A 23150-nucleotide genomic window follows, 5' to 3' on the forward strand; every position below is an offset into this window, starting at 1 on the left:
CTTCTTGGCTTCCAACCTAATGTTGGGTGTTCAGATTGCTCACCCATCCTAGCCCAGAGAGCACAGCGGTACCACAACCCTACCCACAACTTGCACAAGTGCAGTTACTGATGGCTTCAGCCGGTGCGTAGTCTGGAGCGGATGGTTGTTTTCACGCAGGCACTCTTCGTTGCTTATCTGACCTAAAATATAATATCCCTCCGCTGGCTACATGTTGATAGTCTTTAACGGACAGGACTCCATTCATTGTCGATGTATCTGATGAAGAATTCCCATGATGTGCATCTAGGGCTACAGACACCCTTTCTTCGTTGATCTCAGTTGGTACAATCGGTGTTTGTGTCTACACACAAGTCTTCATCACGGGAATGGGACGTTGCTGTTGTAGTGTAGTTCCACTGGCTACTATAGAAAAACACTCGTGATTTAGACGATCCACCGTGAGGTTTAAGTTAGCCATACCAGAATGCTGACTACAAATCGAGTACCTATCATGCATGTGAAACACCTTCAACAAAGAGAAATCTACTCCACACGTCCTCCATTCCTGAGGAAGTTCATAGTAGAGAGACACGAGCAAGGCTGTGGTATGCAGATCTCAACAAGGAAATGCTCATTGACATCTGAAGTGCTACTGCCTTTGGCTCTTGACTCTCTGAGGCTTTGCTTGGAGTTTCTGGAACTAAAAGGTAGGCATCCCTCAGTGAGGATTTGCCTACCCACAACTTCCTCCTTTGCTTTCATTCCTGAGATGAAAGTCCCCGATATGGGGTTGCTTGTAGACTGTGCTGTGTAGCTTGACGTAGCAATACATCTTAGCTACCGACACAAGTTTTACCGTCCCATTCTTTTCAGTCCCGTTGGACATTGTGATGTATACGCCTTTTTTTTTTTTTTTTTTTTTTTTTTAGAACACCTGAAGAAACAGTGCATTGCTGTGTTAAGACAATTTCACTTGTTTATCTTTGTTTTTCCATTTTAGGTTTTTTCGTGAGTTCTCTACACTGAATAATGTGATGGAAGCCTAGAATATATTCGAAAATTATTTTTAAAAGAAGTTTAAAACATAACCACGCCTGACATCTCTGTGAGTTCCCGTGGAAGTTGAGGTTTCACAAATGGACCGAATCATGTTGAATTATTAGCCCCGAAGAGGCTGGCTATTTGTCTGGAGCTCAGTGTGCCAAACATGCATTTTAAGGACACACAGGGATTAAAAATGCTGCAAGTTGCTGTAAATTCATATCTTCTCAAAATTACTGTCGATGAACGTTTTATATTTCAAGGCCAAAGTTAACCTTTTCTTATTATAAATACTTTGTTTTATTTAGTTGGGGTCCGCTCCAAGTAGATCATCGTTCTGTTTTTCCCCACATGAAGTTTCTCAAGTGAAATTGCCATACAGTCTTTAGCTGTGGGTGATGGGGTTTCTCAATGAAAGTATATTCATCTCATATGGTTCAATTTAAAACAAAAAAAAGCCAAATTTCTTTTATATTGATTTCCTCTTAAATAAACACCACGTTCTCCTATACTGTATGGTGTTTCAGAAACTTTAGACAGTAATGTGATAACGTTTGTATAAAAATGCCTTTTCATTATATGATATTCTAACAAGACCGTAATGTTTCTCCTTCTGACGTTGAAGTGATAAAGAAGCTGAGTTCGGAATCAGTATGTCTTGACCATAATTTAAATTTTACCTAATTCATGGTCTATAGCCATTCAGATTGCTGTTAAAATTTGGCAAGATTTGCAGTGAATGGTACTTACTGTTTTTTTTGTAATACACATCACTATGCTGAGAACAAGCTAAAAGGGTAGCTTTGATAAGACCACAACTGTTGTCTATTTTTACTTGAGCTACTCTGACATTACAAGTTTCTCCAAGACTCTGGGAAGGATGCGGACATATTTTGAAGAAGAAAAAAAATGGGCAACAGCTGTCCCGAACATACTAGAACCATCTCGAGTCAAGCTGAAGAAGAGGAAAGCTCCTCGGTTTGGTAAAATTTACCCTGATCTCTGCTAGCTGGCTGCCCTCCATCCTGGTCATCCATGGCGAGGCATTGTGACATCCCCGACTCTCTAGCTATGCAATTTTCAGACGATTAAGGAATCTCACTTGAAAGCTCTGCAAGTTAGGGTCATTCGTGTAACGGGTATTTCAGAAAAATGACATTTTAAGAGTTGTCCATTTTGAGTCTACGCACGGCCTTTAGAAATGCCCAGCGCTGTCCTTGGATAATTCTGGAATGGAGGTGGACGTTGAGAAGAGTTTCCCTATCACTGCAGAATCGCGGGACTCAAGTGCTAAAAGAAAACGTGCATTAATGGTGTATTTTTCAATCAGTTTCATATCTGGAAGAATCTTTTTAACCTTGTGTGATGAACAGCCATAGGTTCTCAAATGGTACAATGCTTTCTTTTGAACACGCCTGTGTTAATGTATAATTGATTGATGTATTTCTATTTTAATATCATATCATATATATATATATATTTGTGGTCCCAGCAATACCCCACTGAAACCTAGGTTGTGTAGGTGGTAAACTATTTAACAAATAAGTTAAAAATACTTGCAGTGCTCGCCACCTACGCGCTACTGAAAAGACATAGGCACTTCAAAGCATAGCATTATATTTTTTTAATTAAACAGTATTAAGCGCTAATTTCTGCTTTCAATCTACAGGGATTTTTTTTTTCTCAAACAAATACATTCAGAAATTAGTAGTGTTTTTCGCAGCTGCCACAGCAAAAATAAAAGATGTGATCGCAAGTGGGTGTAATGTGCAAATAGTCTGAATTGTTGTTTCCATTTATACGCCCATGCGCAGTGTTGCTACCCCGCATTCATATCTCTGATAAGCTCCAGTTTGAGACTTTTTGGTAAGAAAAAAAGAAAAAAGTTCCTTTTCTGCCCATCCTATTCTCTTTGATAGACAGTGCACATTTTTGTGACATTAATTGAAGCACTTATTTGTACTTCATTCTTTCTGCTCTAAATATTAATTTGAACTCAAGATTTTAAACACCTCTATCCCGGCGTTGATTTATTTTTTGTTTCTTGCAGAGGTGTATGTAAAATACTTTGATACTGTGGTGTGTGTGCGTGTGCTTTATTGCAAATCTTCGATACCCTTAACTTCTAATATTTTTTTTTTTAAAACATGAGTAGGGAAAGAGTGGTTCCTCCTTTTTCCATGTATTTTCCCAGATTTGTGTACCTATTTCTCCCCTAACTTTTCACCACTCTGCCATGGCAGCACTTTTTTAAGGAATGGGATTGGCGCCTGCACGATTCTTTCACATTTATCATGTTGCTCTTACTTTTTTGGGGGGAACACTGAAATTGGAACACCAATTTTGTTTTCTGTGCTATCACTGTTATAAAATGTTATGAATAGCAGATTCCTAGTGAAATATAAAATAAGTCTTTTTGTTTTGAAGAAAGGTACCTTTTGGAGAATGTGGAGGCCATGCCTTCAGCCTTGGAGAATGATGGTGACAAACATATGAAATATTTACAGTGCAGGGTATATCTAAGTCTTCTCTTTTACCCTTTAACTTGTTCAAAAGCCAAGGATTGGAAATGGATTCAACTCCAGTTTTCCTGATCAGATGTACCTTGTCTCGCTTATATAAATGCGCAAGCAGTTCTTGCACTGCCTCTAGGTTCACATTCATTCACTCTGTGATTTATACAAATAAAAAGTGAAAGTCCTGGACATTGTGTGTCCATTGGAGGTGGTGCTTTAACCGAAGCAAATTCACCCAGTTTTTTCCAATCTGATCTAGTTTAGTGTCTACTTTGTGGCACAGCAGCTGCAGGAGTGGAAATTTGTTGGATTCATTGAATGTACGATTTGTCTGCGAATTTACGAAATTTAGCACTTTAACGATTTAAAATTGATTGTGTTTTGAAACTGTGAAAATGTTGCACTGTGTGTTCATTCATTCATGTTAAGACCTGGGCCACAATGAAACCCAATTCAGACACCCGAACCCTGGTAGCTTGGAGACCTACATCTTTCTGCAATTTATCAGATGCTGCAATTGACAAATGTATTTGCCTCGACCCACAATTTTATAACAAAACACACACAGTGGTATGGCAGTGTGGTATGTTTCTGTGAAATGAAATGCAAAAAAGGTACTTGGGCAACAATTCTCCCAAGTACCCAGTTTGGCGAGCACGCAGTCTTTGGAATTAAGTAGGGTAGAGTATTTTAAATGTTGCTGTCTCACGTCTTCATTTTGTTCTGTTTATTTTGAGTGAGAAAGAAGCAGCCCAGTGTGTCACAGCACAAAATATACAGCTTTTTGTTTCTGCTAGAAAACCTGCCCAATACAATTTTCACCGTTCTACTGTGAAATACACGTGTAGTGCTGAAAATCTTCTAGTTTCAAAATTGTTCATCTCAGCAGATCCAATATACGTTTCACTCTTTGCTCTGATTTCTATTTTAAATTGTAGTATGCATTAAATTAATAGGTGTTTATGGCTGTCCTCTTTACAAAAAAAAAACCACAAAAACAATTTTTGTTTTATATCCGTGGGAGATTAACCTAGTCTGTCTTGCCATACTGCTGAATACGTTATTGTGAAAGAAGGTGTTGGGTGCGAATACCTCTAGCCCCATCCCTTTAACTGCATCAGACGTGCCTTCCTAATGTGTTGGGCATCTCCTAAAATTCTTTTTATTGGTTTACAAGGAGGAATTGTGCATGCAAATGACTACCTTCAGAGCATCACTGTGTACCTGGCACAAAGCGCACCAGGTCCTCCCACCAAATTACCTATTTGAAACAAATGAAGACCAAGCTTTATGTGGGAGGCTACGGTATTAAAACGTGGAACCGGTACAACTGTATCACTTAGTTGCATTTCAGTTGTTTGGTTTGTATAGAGTGAAACAGATCGCATTTCACATACACAAGTAAACATGGCTGCTTTAGTCTGTACCACAACTGGAATAAGCCAGTTTGAGACACAAGGTGAGTTGTTCTGACTAAAAGCATTGCTTCCAGTGTGTTTGTTATAAGTAGCAGTCTTCTAGGTCTAGTTCAGATCCTGGGTGGTAGAGAAGGCTTTTATTTAGCTGGCTAAGTCATTCAGGCCCTTCCACCGAGGATCCAAAACAGAAGGGTGGACACTTACCTGGTGTGCTTTGATCACTGTGTTATCGTTGTCCCCGTCCATGTTGATGGTGCGCTTGAAAACCTGACTGCAAGAATTTTCTGTAGGCTAGGTGTTTTGTTGTCAAGAATGGAATGAGATGGCCCTAGAGCCAGGGTCCATGTGCTCCAAGTGTTCTGTCCTTGAGTTCATTCCATATGAGCATTTCTTGACTCTTGGCCTGCATGCTGGTCAGAAGCAGGTTGCCACTTGATCTATATTAGAGGAGCCAGCTTCTGAAGTGGTCTCTAACCTGTGTTGAAGGGGACGTCCTGCATGGTAGTGGACTTTGAGGTTAGGGTTAAATGACACTGTAAGATAGTGGAGGGGTTTTAAGGTAAGATTTTTTTTTTTTTTTCTTTTTTCTAGGTAAGTGGTAATCTGCCTGCTTGGTTTAGTATATGGTGCATCTTAACACTGTGCAAACTGAATGTAGATTACCTTGTAGTAACTCGGGCATGCCGTTAGCAGGAATCAGGTAAGCTACTGCTCGATGGCTAGTTTGTAAGAGAGGTAGATTTTTTTTATTTAAACATTGATCATTGGTGCTGATGCCTTTGACCGCTTTGTGTATAGGGTAAGGTACAGTGCTCAATGTGTGTCGGTGGTTGGATTTACAAGTGACACAATAGCAACACAGTCCCGTAGTTATTTTGCTTCTGTATTTGCAGACCTTCGGAGTCCAGTCTGTCACATGTCACTCAGTGTGTCATACTGTAACGTTTTAGGAGTTGAAAAATAAGAATATTGTATACTTTGTTTGGAATCAAAGGATGTCACTGTTTTAACAAAGTTATGTGTCTAACATCTTGTAAGAAAGCAAAACTAATTGGAGTTTGAGTTTGTATTTCATAAATTGGGCACCGTTCTGTTGACCAAACATCACAGCTTTGTGCAGAGAGCAGCATTAACCGTTGTGCTGCCCATGCGAACGATTTGTAACAAATGTTGGGAGCAGCTCTCCCTTGTGTCCCTGGATTAGACTTTATTCGTAATATACCACAGTTGGGTAACATGACATCCCCAGGCTTGATTGAGTGCACCATTCAGACAACAGAGATGAGTGAGGTCACATGCATCACTTTTAAGACTGCTATGCCATTACGGGCAGGACTGGCGATGAAACGAGTGCCAAGTTTTGAGTGCATGGTTGCAAAGTGCATGTTGCAATATTTTGTATCGGAGTATCTGTCCTTTCTAGCAAGATCAGTGGCAAAGGCAGTGATGTATAAAATAGTTCCACCTACTCGTAGCTTAAAATGGTTTCCACTGGTCCATTATTTCATGTGTCCAAACCTGATGGAATGACTCCCTTCCAAAAAAGTTCACAAAGGTTTCTGATTGAATAGGCGTTGTGAGCTGTTGAGTTTAAAGCTGTAGGCACCTAGGGCTCCCTGTAGAGAGTGATTGAACGAGGAGTTACAAATTACTGCAGTAAAAGGTAAAAAAATATTTTACCTTCGAATGGTGTCTTTTGCTGCTGAAGAAAGCCTGCAGAATTCTGGACTAAATGTGCTTTGTGGAGTCTGATTTTGGGCACCACACGTTTGATTGCAGCGACAACTCTTCCTTGTAGAAACCTTTGAGACCAAGAGAAAGCTTAAAAATCACATTGCCCGGCAGGTGGAAGTTAGCACCGGTCCAATAAAGTCACTAGTGGCATGTTCAGCATATTATAATGATTATTTCATGTTCCCAACATTCTGTATGCATCACCCACCCTATCTTATTCTAGGGTCCAGTAGGCCACTGCTGCAAGGCTAATAGCTTCTACTTTCTTTTCTTCTAATGTGCTCGTTGGGCCCCTGGGTATTACTTGCTGGCCTTTTTGACAATTTTGTCAAATGTGCATTTTTATAATTGCCAATTTTCCTGCAAGGAATATGTTTGCAGTTTAATTTATTTGCAATCTTCTATGGGGTTGGAGAACAACGCCCATCTTGCTATTCAGTGTTTTATTGTAAATTGACCGTGCATAGTGGAGGTGTTAGCTTAAATATATTGAGTGATCATTGGTTAGAATTGAAGATGTGTTAATGGGTCAGTTTGTCATTTGTGAGTAGCTGCACTCTGGTCCCCTGGCATTACTCGGGTGCTGTGACTCAATGCAAAGGACCTCATACATAAGATACGTAAAATGATTGAGTTTTTAGAAGCTTCTTGAAGACTGGCTAGTTTGGCTGTGCTTCAGCGGACTATTAATGACCTTCAGGAGCCCACGGATCTGTTTGGTCCTGCCCCACTTGTCTATGGGGACATGTACTGGCTGACTGGAGATTCCTTGTGAAGATGTAATGGGTGGCATCTTTTGCATATGACCTTCTTGCAAGATACTGTATGTGGACAGCAGAGAAATGTTCTTCAATCCTAGTTCCACGAAGGAGCCAGTAAACTATTTTAAAGCAGGTTTCCTGGGGACCTTCCCTCCATTTAAGCAGTACTAAGGTACTGGTCTTTGCTGCCTGATATCCTCAAGCTTTGTGCATATCGTAGACCGCATCACAGTGCAACGGTTCATGGCATTCACTCGCTTCTCTGATTGTTTCATTTGAAGATGTGTAATTCTTGTCTAAGAAAAAAATAGTTGTAATATAGTCCCTGTAAACAGGGGCTTCATGTACAACTAACTTTTGATAGATAAAAGGCCTTTATTAATTAGCTAAAGAATCACAGATGAGGATTTAGACACAAGTCTCGAATAGGAGCTCCAGACCGTACCAACCAGTTGCTTTTGCAGTCAGTCCCAGGTGCGGCTTTGTATCCTCAAACCAGGCGCTTCTTTTTCTCTCATTCCTTCTTTCCTCATGACCTCTTAGCTTCAGGGAGAACATAAGACAAAACAGACCCTGAGCAGTTGACTTGTTCATTTTGTCATCCCACCACCCTATCACCTTCACCACTATGGGACAACAAACCCAAATCCAATGTGAAAGTGCAATTTTTGTATAGGCACGAACAAGCCAACCTCCAACGTGATTAAATGCAAGGTGAAATATGTCCACGGTCACAGTGATGTGAACTTTTTACTAGCCCCTTAGCCAGTGCAATAATGGAGATGTTTAGTACTTGCCTATAGCCATAGCTCTGAGGAGGAGCCGTGGCAGACTGGGCCTTGAAATCCTTTCCCCTCAGTGGTCGCGTTGTTTGGGTTGCCTCTGGTTCCGACCGCTGTATGAATTGGTTGCTCGTGGCAGTCTCTTGCCGTCACTTCTGCGGCGATGTCTGTTCCTCGAAGTTGGTATGATGTTCCCCTGGGGCTACAAGCTTCGTTTCTGTGACTCTTCGTGCTTTCCAGCACCAGCTTTCATCCTCCCTTTTTTATTTTTATTTATTTATTTATTTATTTTTAAACTCTCTTCTAGTTTGTTTTTTTGGGTCATGTCCTTACTTGTCTTATTCCTACTGACAGTCTTCAACTTCTTTTTCAGCTCGACATGCCTCTCCACCTGGCGTGTATTACCTACACTGGCGGAGCCAAGTTGAACAGCTAGTTCGCTGCGTTCCATTTCCTCTACACCTTTCACATCAACCATGTTTGATTTTTTGATTGGCCAATCAGCATCAAGGGAAAGAAAGTCCACTTAAGGCAGAAGACACCCCACCAGGTGATACACCTGAAAAGAAAAGGGTTGGAGGGCTAAAAATCACCTCAGTACTCTGGGGTTAAGGTCTTTGTGTCAGATAAGTGGGGCATGAAGAGTGAGTAAGAGGAAGCGACACCCTAACAGATAATACTGGAGTGCCCCGTAGCCCACTTAATCACCAAACATTTCTTTTGGATAGTGGCATAGTGTAACTCTTGGGGAAGAAGATTCCTACTGATAAAAACCACGGGTGCAAATGGCTGTTATACTCTGCTTGTGATAAAACAGTCCCCAGACCTCTACCTGAAGCATCAGTCTGCAACACAAAGGACTTGCGGAAATCCAGACTGATTAGGACAGGATCACCTCACAGTACTTGTTTTAGTTCATCATAACATCTTTGCTTCCTTGAGGACCAGGTGGTCATTTTGGCGGGCTGGTTCTTTTTCGAAAGATCAGTAAGAGGTGAGGCCAGTTGTGAGAAGTTCCACACCAGTAGTATCCCATTGGTCCCAAAAAGAAACATACTGCTTTCTCTGTAAAGGGTTGAGGAATGTCCTTAATTTCTTTTACTTTCTTGATTTGCGGTCGAACCTCACGATTCCTGATGGAATAGCTTAGGTATTGATTGGCGAGTAAACACTTTTCAGGAATTGATGTTGGTCTTGCTACCTGAAGAGCAGAGGAAACATTTTTGAGATGTTGGAGCATATCCATAAGCTGCTAAAAGGTCACCGGTACTCCATGTAACCCAAAAAGCTGAACTTTAAAGTGATATAGACTCAAAGGAGTTGAAAAAGCTGTTTTTTCCTTTGCGTTTTTGGTCGGGGGAATCTGCCAGTACCCTTTCTGAGGTCTAGTGTGGACATATAGGTTGCTTTTCCTAGTCTCTCTATCAGCTTACCAACTCTGGGAATAGGATATATGTCAAACTTTGAGATGTTATTAAGCTGTCAATAAAAAATAAAAATAAACTCTGAGGGAAGCATCCGGTTTGGTTACCAGGACGATTGGGGAACACCAAGCACTACGTAAGGGCTCAAATATACTATCTGCCAACATACTGGCTATCTCGTTTGCTACTACAGCTTTCCTAGCCTCTGGTATTTTATGAGCCCGTAGTCCTGTGACTTTATTCTCTTCAGGTTTTTTCCCCTGGATTTGCTGAAAACACTGCATCAAAGTGGCACAGAACCTACTGGAGTTGTTTCTTCCGTTCCGGGGTAATGTGTGAACCAGTTTTTATCTCACCAATGGGTTATTCTTTTCCTAATGGTGGAAATTGAATATTAAGTGGTTGGGCATTGGTGACTAAGAAGGCAGACATATTGGGGAGACTCTAGAGATGCTGGTTCTTCTGAGTGCTTTAAGAGGTTAATACAAGATCAGCTCCCCGTAAGGCAAAACAAGGGTAGATTTATTATAAGTCACTGGAGCTATTTGTTCAAGGATTAAGAAAGGCCCTAGCGAGTGTACCAGCAGTTTGTTGTCATTAGCAATACCAAAAGCTTATCTCCAGGTGCTAGTTACTGAACTCCACTCTGTTTATAGTAGGCTTTCCTTTGCTTTTACTGTGCTTTTCCCAGATTTAGTCATAACTCTTCCCATAAGGAATCAATATTGTCTCTAAGATTGGCTGCATATTCCAATAACTCTTGACTTTCTACTTCCTCCCAGTGTTCAGCAGTCATATCCAATAAAGTCCTGGGTTGTCTGCTAAACATTAGCTCAAATGGGGAAAATCCCATAGAACTTTGGGTATGGCTACAAATGGCAAAGAAGACCAGGTTACGTTTTTTGTCCCAGTCCCTACCAGTGTCTGACACAGGTTTTTACTTTATTTTTAATTTTTATGTTGTCTTGATGGTACGGTTGTATCTCTCAACCAATCCATCTGTTTTAGGATGGTAAACCGAGATTTGAATTTTACGTGTGTTCAATATTTTGCACACTTGACACAATAACCTAGGCATGAAAGGAGTACCATGATCAGTTAGGTGCTCTTTAGGAAACCCAACCCTTGAGAAGAATTTTATTAATGGCTGTGTTATCAGCAAAGTGAACATGATGGTTAGCGGTATTGTTTCCAGGTATCTGATGGCATAGTCTACCAGTACCATAATATACTGGTAGCCCTTTGATGAGGGGAGTAGAGGACTAACCAAATCCATTCCGACGCAAGAAAATGGAATGTCAGTGATGGGTTGGGGTCTCAGGGGAACCGTGGCATCCTTAAGAGAATTGATTGTTTGCAGGAGGTGCAGGTCTTCTAATATCCGAATAATTGCCAGACTAAATATAATTTTTTCTATAGATATTCTTCTGTCTTTTCTTTTGCGTAATGCCCTCCCCCTACCGTACAACAGGCAAGATGCGAACCTGTGGTGCAGAAGAGCAGGGGAGCAATCAAAGGTGGCGTTCTTTTCCCATTTTTCTTCATACCCCTATGCAATAAGCCCTTCTCTATCAAAATGAAAAATGGGCCTACCTGATTCTGGCTGTCCTTGACGGCATGAGCTGAGGCCTGAGCTAAGTTGGGGGCCTTCTCTTTGTGTAGCCCTAAAGCTGTGTTAGTGTTTCCACTTTTCCACTTGTCGTCTGTGGAGGAAACTACAAAAGGTGGCTTAACAGCATTCTTAAGTACAAATAGCTGTTTATTTAAGTTTTTTTTTTTTTGGATTGTGATTGTTTATTTTTTTCCTTTCCCCCAACTATCTCATGCCCATGAAAAGGAGCATCCTGTAACTGTTCTGTCGTTTTTGGCTTCTTTTTTGTTCTTTGAGCGATAGCTGGTGGAACTTATAATTACTACTTGTATCAGATTAGACACCACTCCCACATCCAGGGAATCTACATCAGTTCTCCACTGGATATTTACTCGGGCTACCGGGTACACCCTACTGTCACCCTGTACACAAGTGATTGATACCTGTATTTGGGTTGTTATAAGCTGTGGCTCTAACAGGATGTTACAAACTACCGAGCAGAGGCAACCAGATTTCTCCAGGGCCCATATAAGTCGTCTGTTTATGAGTATCAGAAACCTGTTGGTTTGTGGAGACCCACCCATACAGAGTACATGTCCGTTTGAGTACCCAATTTCCATTTGTTCTGGAACAGGCATCCTTTGGGGATAGTTCTAGCAATATGACCCCATTCGCCACATTGGAAACACTAGGGCGCCTGTCCTGTCTCTTTCCCTGTAGTCTTTACTGGGTTTTTGTTCTCAGATAATGTCCAGATATCTGACCTTATTAGGAGTTTCCAAGTGGATGGTGGAGGCAATGTGCCTTTCAAATGCACCCTCGGAGTTCAAGTGACTGATGATATGCACATGCCAGATCAGTTGCTAAGGAGACAGTGATATTCAGATGTTGTTTAACCCAGATTTGGATAGGTCCTGGTAGTACATCTAAAGACTGTTCAAGATAAGTCTTTTCAACTACCTCTCTCATAGTGGATATGGTCGGTTTTAGCCACTGGTTCCCCAAATCTTGTATCTGGTAGAATAATTCTCTAGGGTTATCATTTGTATCTCACTTTTCTTTCTGGAAACGGGACCTATAGTATTCAGTGTCACAACCTAAACTCTCTAGGATTACCTTCTTTATTTCCTCATAGGAGGCTGTCCCTGTAGGATTTGCAGCCTAATATGCCGATTGGAGTTCTTCAGACAATAATGGAGCTATAGACTAACCCCAACGTTTGTATGGCCAAGCCGCAGTGGTCGCTACCCATTTGAAATTTGTGAAGAAGAAAACAGATCCTCTCCGGTCTGATACTTCTGCAGAACTGAACTCTGCACATTGGGGTGTACCTTGGCATTAGCTAGGTCATCAGTAAGCTTTAGGATTTCTATATCCTGGACCTGTTGATTGTCTGCAATCATTGATGCCTGGGTTTTAAGGCCGCGTGTAGGTTTCCCTATCTTGTTGGGCTGCCTGAGTCTGTTCAGCCACCAGTTGAAAATGTCCTTGCCCTTCAGCCAACTGCTTCACCATGTCCTTCATTGTAAAAGGCTACGTCATGGTTTTTTTCTTCCAATAATGTCACTTCTGACACTACTGTAAACAGGGATATCATGTACAACTGACTTTTCATAGGTCGAAGGTCTTTATTATTTAGTGAAAGAATCACACTCGAGACTCTAATAGGAACTCCAGAACGAAGAAACAATTTCCTTTTACAGTCCGTTCCAGGTAATGCTTTGTATTCTAAACGGACGTTTCTCTTTCCTTCTTCTTTCCTCCTTATCTCTTAGCCTCCAGACAACATAAAATAAAACCGACTCTGAGTAGCTGACTTGTTCATTTTGTCATCTTGCCCTGTCACCACCACCACTGTGGGACAACAAATCCACTGTTAAAAGTCCTACTTAGGTATAGGTGTGCACAAGCCAACCCCTCATGTGTCTCAATACAAGGTGTTAGAATTAAACATCCCCAGTCACGGCAATGTAAACTTTTTTTTACCGACCCCTTAGCCAACACATTACTGAAGATGCTCTTAGCAGCAGCCATAGCAAATTGGGCCTTGAAGTCCTTCTCCCTCAGCAGTTGCACTGTTCGGGTTGCCTATGGTTATGCCCGCTGTGCGACTCGGCTGCTCGTGGCGTCCTCCTGCTGGCGCATCTGCTGGGATGTCTGTCCCTTGGGCCAGGTGGTTGTTGCCTGCTCTTTTCTGGGAGCTTTGTTTTGATGCAGCTCTTCACGTTTTCTGGTGCTATTGCTCTTCCTCTTATTTGGTTGTCTTCTAGTTTATTGTTTGGGTCATTTCCTTCCACGTTTTGTTCCTCCTGACCGTCTCCACCTTCCTCCTCCCCAACATGCCTCTCCACCTGGCTTATATTCCCTACACTGGAAGAGTCAAGTTTGAACAACTAGAATGCTAACTCACTTCCTCTGGAGCTTTTGCTTGAAATCAAATGTATATTTATATAGCGCGGCTTATCACCCTTGAGGGTCTCAAGGCTACACCCTGTTTGATTTCTGAACGTGACAGCCTAGGTCCATTTCACAGTCCCTTTCACCGGTTTTTATTTTTTTTATTTGGGTGAAGGATTTGCTGGAGTTTAAGTTTATTTAGAAAACCATCTACCTTTTTGTGGATGATACAGGGGCTTGGTTCCAAGATGGAGCCGTTCCTAATTAAGCTGTTTTGAGATTTGTGCCAGCCATTACTAAAGTCTTTGCTTTGATGCCTTTGTGGAACAGGAATCTCTCCGCACCCATTTATAATTGCAGTTTTCATTCATTTCTGGTGGATATGGGTGTTATTCTTAAAACATTTGATTGTGTACATGGTGGTGTTCAGTTACTTGAGCACATTGTGGCATGTTTGTTTTGAAGAGTAATGGTGATGACCCTATTAAGCTTTGTGATACTCTTCATTTGGAGCATTGGACAACAAGTCCTGAATAATTGACTGTGATTGCTTAGTATTCAGTGATTTCAGTTAAAGTTGGAGATTTGCATACAGATTTGTTTTTTCTATAGGGTTCTATGCCTAGATGGTCTGTTTATTTCTGGTGTAACCCGTAAAACACAAAGAAATAAAATAATACATTAATAATTATGCAAAGAAATTAAAACAATAATGCCATGATTGGCAGTGAAAGGGTAATTAGCCTCAACAGCCACAGTTTCACGTTTGTGTGGAAGTTTTCGGTGTCTCCACATCAGATTTCAGGTTTCGAACACATGTGGCACTTAGTAGGGGTAACAACCATTTGCATCTTGGGGCAGTACATGCTGGACAAAAAAAATAATAAACCTTGTCCTCAGTTTACACCAGTGCAAGTCGCAGAACCGGGGGGGTTAGGAGGAAGAGGTGCCCCACTTTGAGATAAATGGTTTAGTGGTAGGATGCCCATCCTAAATTTAAAATCTAAAATTTCAGCTAAGGCCAAGTTATGTTACCTAAAAAATAAATTTTTTAAAAAAACTGAAAATTAAGCACACGTTTATGCAGTAAAAAAGCCTCTGGTAGGCTGCCATGATGGTCAATTAGACAGCTGCCTTCCAAGCTCAGACCACAGCTTCTATGGTGATTTTACCTCTGAGGAACTGTCACAGACAGTTGTTTTGAGGGTACTCCCAAAAATGTGAGATCGAATTTGCTCCAGCATAGTCCTGATCTATGTAAACCACCCTAAGGCAGCACTGTCGGGGAGATACAATACATCACCAAGTGGAACCCTACGGTGGATGACCTTTGGTGTGTCCCAGACTTGTCTAATTCAGGTTGGCTCTGTTTGGCACATAGAGATGATATATGTGAACTCCAAATCTAGATAAAAAGGGAGTGTTAGTGAGCTAGATGGAAGTCTCAGCAATCATTTTAAGAATTCTTTCTAAATAGATCTGCTGAAGTGTGAGTGACCCCCAAAGTTGAGTTCCCATAAAAAGAGGCACTCTGGAACTCTGCTTTATATACTTCCAAAGCAGTGGACACAAAGTGCCTCCTGTGTTCTCTAGCAAAGCAGGCCATGGCTCCTGCCCTTTGTTCCAGGGATTCTCCTCATTCTGGAGACCTGTGGCTGCCAAGAAATGCAAGATGACCAGTTGATCCCTAAATATGGGAACACATCCACCCGTTCCAGCTTGGAGTTGCTCAGGGTGAAATTGTGTCTCACACGTGTATGGTCTGAACATTATTAGTTTGTTCTAGTCTGCATCATTTATTAACCCCATCCTGTTGAAGAGATCAGCAAATGTATATAGAGGGGAGTGAAGACCCACAGGGGATCTGGAAACCAAAAGGGAATCATCCCCAAATAGTAGTGTAGCGATCTTTACTACAACGAGGGTAGGGGCATCATTAGTGCACTGACTAACCGCCTAGACCTCCTGATTTGCATACAAGGTGGAAATAAATGGTGCTGGGGCAGCCATGGCAAACTCTTATTTACAAGAAAGAAGTGTGCGTCTTTCCCTGTGGTTCCCCATCTAACAGTAGACAAGATCATGTCGAGCCAACAAATCATATTATTTAGTAGTACAGGGGACTGCCCAGTTCCCAAATAGAGTTCCATATTGGATCCCTTGGGACATTGTGACAGGTAGATCAAAAATCCACAAACACAACATAAAACGGAGCTGTCTTTAGTTTGGCAAATTTTTCCTGAATTAAATTCAGCCTGAAGACCTTGCAATGGTGCCTCTTTTTTTTTTTTTTTTGCAGCACCCAGTCTGGTGTATAGACTGAAACAAGTTAGTTATCCCGTCCCTCAAGCCTAGACAGTACAATGGGAAAAGAAGTTTGCAGTTTAACAAGAAGGTCGGATGAAAATTAGCTGACGTGAACTTTTTTTGTGCTGCTTTCCCTATTTGAAAGTCATTGAATTTTTGTTATTTTTTTTTACATAGGGTAAATATTGGTTTAGTTTTGTTAATTGTAACATAACAATTTCTCTTTCCCCTGACTCTGTTTGGCTGTGAGCAACCTGACCTGCTGTGCAGTACTGTAGGGCAAGCGATTCTCAAACTTTTGACTTCTGTGGACCCCCACTTTATCATTACTGGAACGCGGGGACCCCCACTGAAAAATATTTGGAATCCAGGGACCCCCTACTGAGTCATTACTGAAAGCTGGGGACCTAGTCTGTTAGTATTATTTAATTTTCTAAGCAGTAGTGGACCCCCTGCGGAGATTTCCCAGACCACAGGTTGGGAGCCCCTGCTGTAGGGTCTTTCCTAAGCTGTCGTGTGTCACTACTCAGCACAATCTATTTCTGTTACATCAGATCCAGCAAATCTTACCCTGTGTCAGGCAGCCCAGTACTTCTCCAAGTCATAATTGTAAAAGAGAAAATGGAAATTGAGTGAGACCAGTGTGAGCACCAGGGTTTAATACCTGTGCGGAGCATATATGATGTTTTTGAACCGCTACTTCCTACTTGTGTCGGATAGGCTGTCTGACTTGACAAGTAGTTACGTCATCCTCTTTAGAGACTACACTCTAAATAAACACATTCTCCTTGCAGTGTGATGGACATGGAGATTTTACTGATTCTATTTTTAGTAACAAACTAATAGTCTTGGATAATGGAGAGCCCTGCACTGTGGCTTGTTCTCTAGAACTAGCAAATCGCATTAAAGGGCTGTATGTCCTGCAAGGATTCGGTCAATGAACTATTGTACGAATGACCTAAGATGAAAGCATCAGCTTATGTTGTCTTCCATAAAAGGCCACAGTGCATCACGCTTAAGACCGAAATGACCCTTTGCAGAAATAGACTGAAAGATAAGTGTGGAGGCACAGAGATGGCTATGAGAGGCAGATGTGCGACTGGCACTGTCCAGCCTTACCAGGATTCAGGAGGGCCAGCTTGGTGTGTCCTCTTTGATTTTCCAATAGACCTGTGTGGCTTTGTAATCTTTCATGCACATTCCAAAAGTATTTTGATGGTTGGGTTTTAAATTAATGTGCCTTGTAGTGCTCTGTGGCGTGACGCCTGGTACAGAAGTAGCAAAATTAAATAACTTACAGGAAGAAAGGAAACGCTGCCCTATCTCAAAAGGGACCTGGTACAATTCTTCATTAAGTGGATGCCAGGGATTGGAAAGTGTGAACATGAGGGCTCAGAGGAAATGTGGGAAGAGTAGTCTGGGAAGGCGAGAGAGAGAGAGGCAGGATGGGGGTCAGTCTGTTGATTGGCAGTGAGAGGGAGATGCGAATGAGCAGAGAACAATTCACCTAAGCTCACCAAGAGTACAAGTAAATTACCATGAAGAGCTTTAGGTGAGCCAGTGCATAAATAATATGTCCTGTCCGGTATAAGACCGGCCACCGAAGTTCAATTTGTATTTTTAAGATGGAGAAAAAGCTGGTCCTAACCATAACCCAATGTGGCACGAGTGTCTGGCGCTACTGGAACTTGCACGGTCCTCTCCACCAGTGCTGCAGTAGGACATGTTTCCTTAGACACTGGCCATGTTTTCGGAGTCCATAGCGCTGAATGACCACAACAATTTGTTATACCTGAATTCAATTTTAGTTCACTCCTGCACCCTCGATGTCTGTAGATTGTGAGTGAGCTGTATAAAACATATTTCACTTTAGAATAATTTGAGGATCTTCTGTATAGCTCTAAAATGCGTACAGGAGTGTACACAACTGGTGAAAACTGAACAATAGTAACCAGGGAGTAGGTCCTTGTGGATCTCCGATGATGAGGGGAGGGTAAATACTGGAGCCCAACATCTAAGAGGCCTATTTAGCTCATCACTGTTAAGGGCTTTTTCCAGACAAATGCCTTACCAAATTTCTTGTGCCATAGGTATCTCTAAGCATTCCATACTCAATGGTACGCAAGACTGCTGATAAACCAAGTAATATGAGGGACCTGAACTCTTCAGTTGTTAAGATCTATTGTTAGATTTCCTGAGAAGGAAACATTTCTTGCAAGGAAATTAACCAATACGGTTAGTGCTTCCATGAAGCTCTGCAGTTGATTGTATACTGTTGTTTATCACTGTTTTGCAACAATGGCAGGCTAGATGTCGGCGGGATGTTCCCGGGATTTGCCTTACTGAGGACAAACATTGGATTGAGTGAGAGGAAAAAGAATCATGATGTAGTTAATAGTAAGAGGAATCAGCCTGTGAGGAGTCAGGCTGTAGCTTTCCTGTGGGCTGAGGTTATTGTAATTTAATCTATGCATGACCTGTTGTCCCAATAGATACATGATTCTGAGCTGTTCCTCTCTAGCAGTCGAACAAGGGATTAGACATTCTGCTGGGGCACTTTAGGCTTTTATCGAGGGACTAATTTAACGAGCACTTAAGACATAAAATTAAAAGGAACTGCAGTGTGTACCTCTGGGACCAGCTGGATCAAGGAATCCACAGAAATTTGATCATTCCAGGTTAATAGAGCCCTGGTGTTTTGGTGCATAGATGGTCCTATCGTAGATTTTTGCAGATGAGATGCTTTCCAACAAAGCACCCTAAAACTGTGAAGTGGGTACAGCCAATGATAGCTTTAGTACTTACTACCGGTGAAGAATCTGTAATGTGCGGTCGGGGTAGGGGGGCTCTGTTATAATCTTAACAGGAGAATAAATTAACCTGTTCTGGAACAGGTGTATTGTGACAGTCAGGATTCACTGCCTGAAATAGTGAAGGAGTATCTCTCATCGAACATATAATATTAAGGTTTGCCATTATTGAATACCTGGTTGTGAAAACATTGAGCAGTGGTGAGGGTTGGTAAATTTAAGTGACACTGATGTTGCAGCACTTATCTCATAATAATGTGAATTTACATTGGGCACATAATTTGCCACAGTTTGTAGATTTCACAAAAAAAAGTTTCTAGCTCAAATGGATGAAAATAATACTACCTGAGAATGTGCCACATAATTAGCTTTTTCACTATATAATTTAGACAACCTTTCCACATAATTCTAGTGGCCCCGAGCAGTGGTAAAACTCTGGATAGTGCTTTAGGGGCTGTCATTATTATGACAAAACATGTATCTCACAAGGAAATCTGAAATTTCCCATATTTCGAGGCCTCCTGTAGAATACCGATTGTTATCACTACATTTTGTGCAAGAAGAGCAACTATGTATGTAAAATAGATAATGGTTACTATGCCACCTGCACAACGAGAGGGCCAGTTTGTGAATGCAAGCATGTAGGTGGGTGTAGCTGTCTTAAATTACTGATGAACGGTTCTGTGATTAATCTGTTGATATCGCTGCATCCAGTGTGGTCTGCAGATCAAAATTTGAAATCCTGCCAGGGATTACTCCGCATTTCATCCTTCCAATGATGGGCCGCCAAGCTGTGTCACCGGTTTTTATGATTTTTGCTTTTATTACTAGAGAGTAAATACTGTGCAGACCACTGATAGGCCTGACAAATTGAATGTAACTGGCGTAGTTTGTGGTAGGCGTTGTGGTTACCACAGAGTGCAGTTTTTGTAGTTTTTTTTTTTTTTAGTTCAGTGCATGTTTCACCTTACATGGAGAAATGTTTGCATGACCTAAACTCCTAAATTGTGAAGTTTAAAAGTGTTAGATTGTGAGCCAGATAGATTGGGCATTAGTACAGTGTCCCTGAGAAATAATGACTGGGTCCAGGACCTGTTGTCGCACGAGTGGGCAAAGTCAAGCTTACCTCTTGTGTGCCTTCTTTCTGTCCTCTCTTTGGGTTTGTTTACCAGCTCCAGGCTCTGTCATTCTTCTGGGCGCCAGCATCATGCCTGCTTTGTGACTTTGGGCCTGATTAGGAATCTGGTGCTCTATAAGACCGCCACACTAGTGGTCCTACTGCCACATTAAAACCTTGACGGTCAGACCGCCAGGGACCTGCCAGCTCTGCCAGGATCTCAGATCCTGACTGTATGGAGGATGGAACTGCCAGCTCTGCCAGGATCTCAGATCCTGACGGTATGGAGGATGATGGGGGTCCTAATCCACCAGGGCAGCGCTGCCCTGGGGATTACAACCCTCTTCCCCACCAGCGGTTCCATGGCATTAGCACTGCCATGAAAAGGCTGGTGGCGAACGAGTGCAGGGGTCCTCGGGTGCACTGGGCAGAGCAGGGCCCCCTCTGGCCAGCACTGTCGCAATGTTCTCTGTCTCCTTTGCAGACAGTGGACTTTGCAAGGGTGCTGGTGCACCCTGCAGGCTACAGCATTCCTGCCGGCTCATTTACGAGCCAGAGACCATGCTGTAGCCTGTTTCCCGCTAGGTCAGCAGGTGGAAACTCGGGTTTCTGCCCGCCGATCTAGCAGGAAGCTCTTTATTACTCCACTGGGGGAGGAGGTCGGTGCGTGGGCAGTGGGCACCCTGCCTGGAGCTTGGTGGACAGATTTTACTGTCCCCCAAACTCGTAATAGGGCCCTTTATGTTTAAAAAAAAAAATAGTTTGTGCTTAACTTCGCTTTGCAGAGGGGTAGCCACTGGGGCCATATATATATGTAGCCCATCTCTTTGTGTATGTACAACTACCCACCTGTTTCTGGAGAATGCAACTTTGTATCCTCCGCACATTCCCTCCTTTATTCACATTTTCTGATGAAATTTCCAGTGCATGTCCAGTTGCCTTCCTTCCGGTACATATGAAAATGCGGGTCTATGTTTGCCACCTTCACTGCTACTGGAGGTGAGAATATTTGCTGTTAACTGCTGGGCCACCCAAGGGACGCCCAACTCCGAGTCCTGGCTACTGCGCTTCAGATTTGTTTGATGTTTATTGGTTCAGCTTGATTGATCAGACTGGCATGGTGTGCTCTGGACACAGATACTAGTTCACCACACAAACCCAGGAACATCCTTTGAGGAAAGGCGTTATGTTGGCATTTACGAAACACATTTCGTTTAACAGACTTATTTTTTGCTCAGACCAACAGCATGAAGGTACTAAGCATAGAAAAAAGGTGAGGGAAAAATGTGGAGTAAAATAACTTTCAGGGCAAAACTAAAGTTCTTGTAAGATCCTAGCTCGTTGGAGGAGCTGGAGACCTGTTATGGACGCGTGGCCACTCTCAATCAAAGACATCCACATTGATACTCGGGCATTACTTTTTCTAGTCCAGGGTATTGTTGTGACAAAATTTCAGGCAGTTTGCTGTTGGCATAATCTATCAATATGGTTTCTTTTTTTCTTCCCCCTTTTTTATCGGATCAGCTAAACAAACCTAGTTTGGTTTAATCTTATCCTCAAGCAAACCCAGGGTTTTATATCTCTGTTCATCATGGTTTGTTTCACGGAGAACCTTTGTGTTGATAGTGCATGTCATCGCATCGTGCTGAACTGGGTTTTCAGGACTATAGTTGCTTTGTCCCGTTCACATCATGGAATGGAATTTAGAGAGACCTCTGGTGCATTCCCTTTCAGCAAGTTAAGTGTATTGTGGCCTTCTTAGGCATAGCATGTGGCCATGGACAACGAGTGGAGAACTTCATCCACCCCCTTAACATTTAAAAAAAAAAAAAAGTGAAAAAGAGCTGAAGTTGACCCTGCAGCCAAATCCAGGACACAGCCCGCCCCTTCTGATGCACTCGCAGGGAGCACTGATCTGCTCACCCGTAAAAACAAAGGAGCTCAGGGAAATGACGCACTGAAGAAAAAACAGGTTGTGGTAGAAGTTTGTATCTGTGACTTAACCTCTGGTTTGACACTGATGTACAATGAACACTGATGATGACTTTCCTGTAGTGAGAAGTTCTAGAACCTCCATGAAATATCATACAAAGGTAGTGGTAGATGAAAGTAGCACAGATGAGGGGGGAGAGGGGGGGTTCATAAAGTCCACTAATATCTTGATCATGCGTAGTGAAAGAATGAGTGTTTTGTAGCCCACCGAGCATCGTGTTCTTGCTTGTCGGGTATAGTAAAGTGCTTGAGTATTCTTTGTAGGTGATGAATACACCGTTCGGAACAAAAAAATATTTTTAAGAGTATGCCCCCTGGTGAAATTCCTTGTGAGAAGCATCTTGCCTCGTTCTCTCCAGGCTATACCCCCTCTATTTTGCCATTTTCATCCATTTCTCAATAAGGGCATATGCGCAGTGCTAGAAACTCTGAGGGTACGCCATTTCAGTACTGTAAAACATTATTGCAAAATGTTACCACAATGAAAGAATGTCTGCCTTCTGACCTAAAAAGTATGTGATATCTTAAAACTGTGAAACGATGCGAACATTGATTACAGACTACTGGTTCTTGAATGTCGACTATTAAATTGCAGTAAACCACTTTTTTGGTCCACTCACTGGACTTGTAAAGACCGATAAACTCGTTAGACCCATCAGCGCTGCAAATTGTTTTAGAGGTAAAACTCCCTTGTTTGCACTCAACAAAAGCAATAAATGATCATGCATTTAATGTGGGTGCCACAGTTAAGGACTGTAAATATTTTGGTTGTTAATCTGTTTTTTTATTTGTACTGATTAAATTATTTTAAATGGCCACCTCAGTCTTGCCTTCCTTTATATTTGTTGCTGAAATTATTTAAAGAATTCTTTTTTTTTTTTTTAACTCAATCCTTTCACATGTGTAGATTACACTAGGTTGCTGCAACATAAGGATACATTTCGATGTATTACCTGGGGTCCATGGTTGCTGGTGTGCCCTCTTTCCATTGATTTTTTTTTTGTGTGTTTTGTTTAAGGTCTTCCCACAGGCAGCTGTAAGTATTTGCCAGAGCTCATGCCTCCAACGCATACAAGTACACCGAGGGCAGGCCTCACAGCTGATTGGTTGCAAATTTAATGGAGGGACGCTGACTGTCAGTTAAGAAAAAAAAAAAACATATTTATGCTTTCTGTTTGTAGCAAAATAATCCACCAGAAAGGTGATTGGATGGAATTGTTTAATTAATCTCAGCCACTGGTAGTCGCTCATGGCCGCATGCCAGTCCATAATGTTTCA

At 41.9% G+C, this 23150-nt stretch overlaps 1 protein-coding gene across 1 annotated transcript in view; it reads left to right on the plus strand.

Moving 5' to 3' along the window:
• Nucleotides 1-22695, plus strand: part of ZNRF2 (zinc and ring finger 2) — a 152502-nt gene extending 129807 nt beyond the window's left edge. The window contains exon 5 of the mRNA XM_069211942.1: nucleotides 983-22695. The gene's annotated coding sequence lies outside the window, so the exon portion shown is untranslated. The remainder of the gene's footprint in view (nucleotides 1-982) is intronic.
• Nucleotides 22696-23150: the final 455 nt, after the last annotated feature.

Source organism: Pleurodeles waltl, chromosome 10, assembly GCF_031143425.1.
Source record: "Pleurodeles waltl isolate 20211129_DDA chromosome 10, aPleWal1.hap1.20221129, whole genome shotgun sequence".
Taxonomy (NCBI): Eukaryota; Metazoa; Chordata; class Amphibia; order Caudata; family Salamandridae; genus Pleurodeles; species Pleurodeles waltl.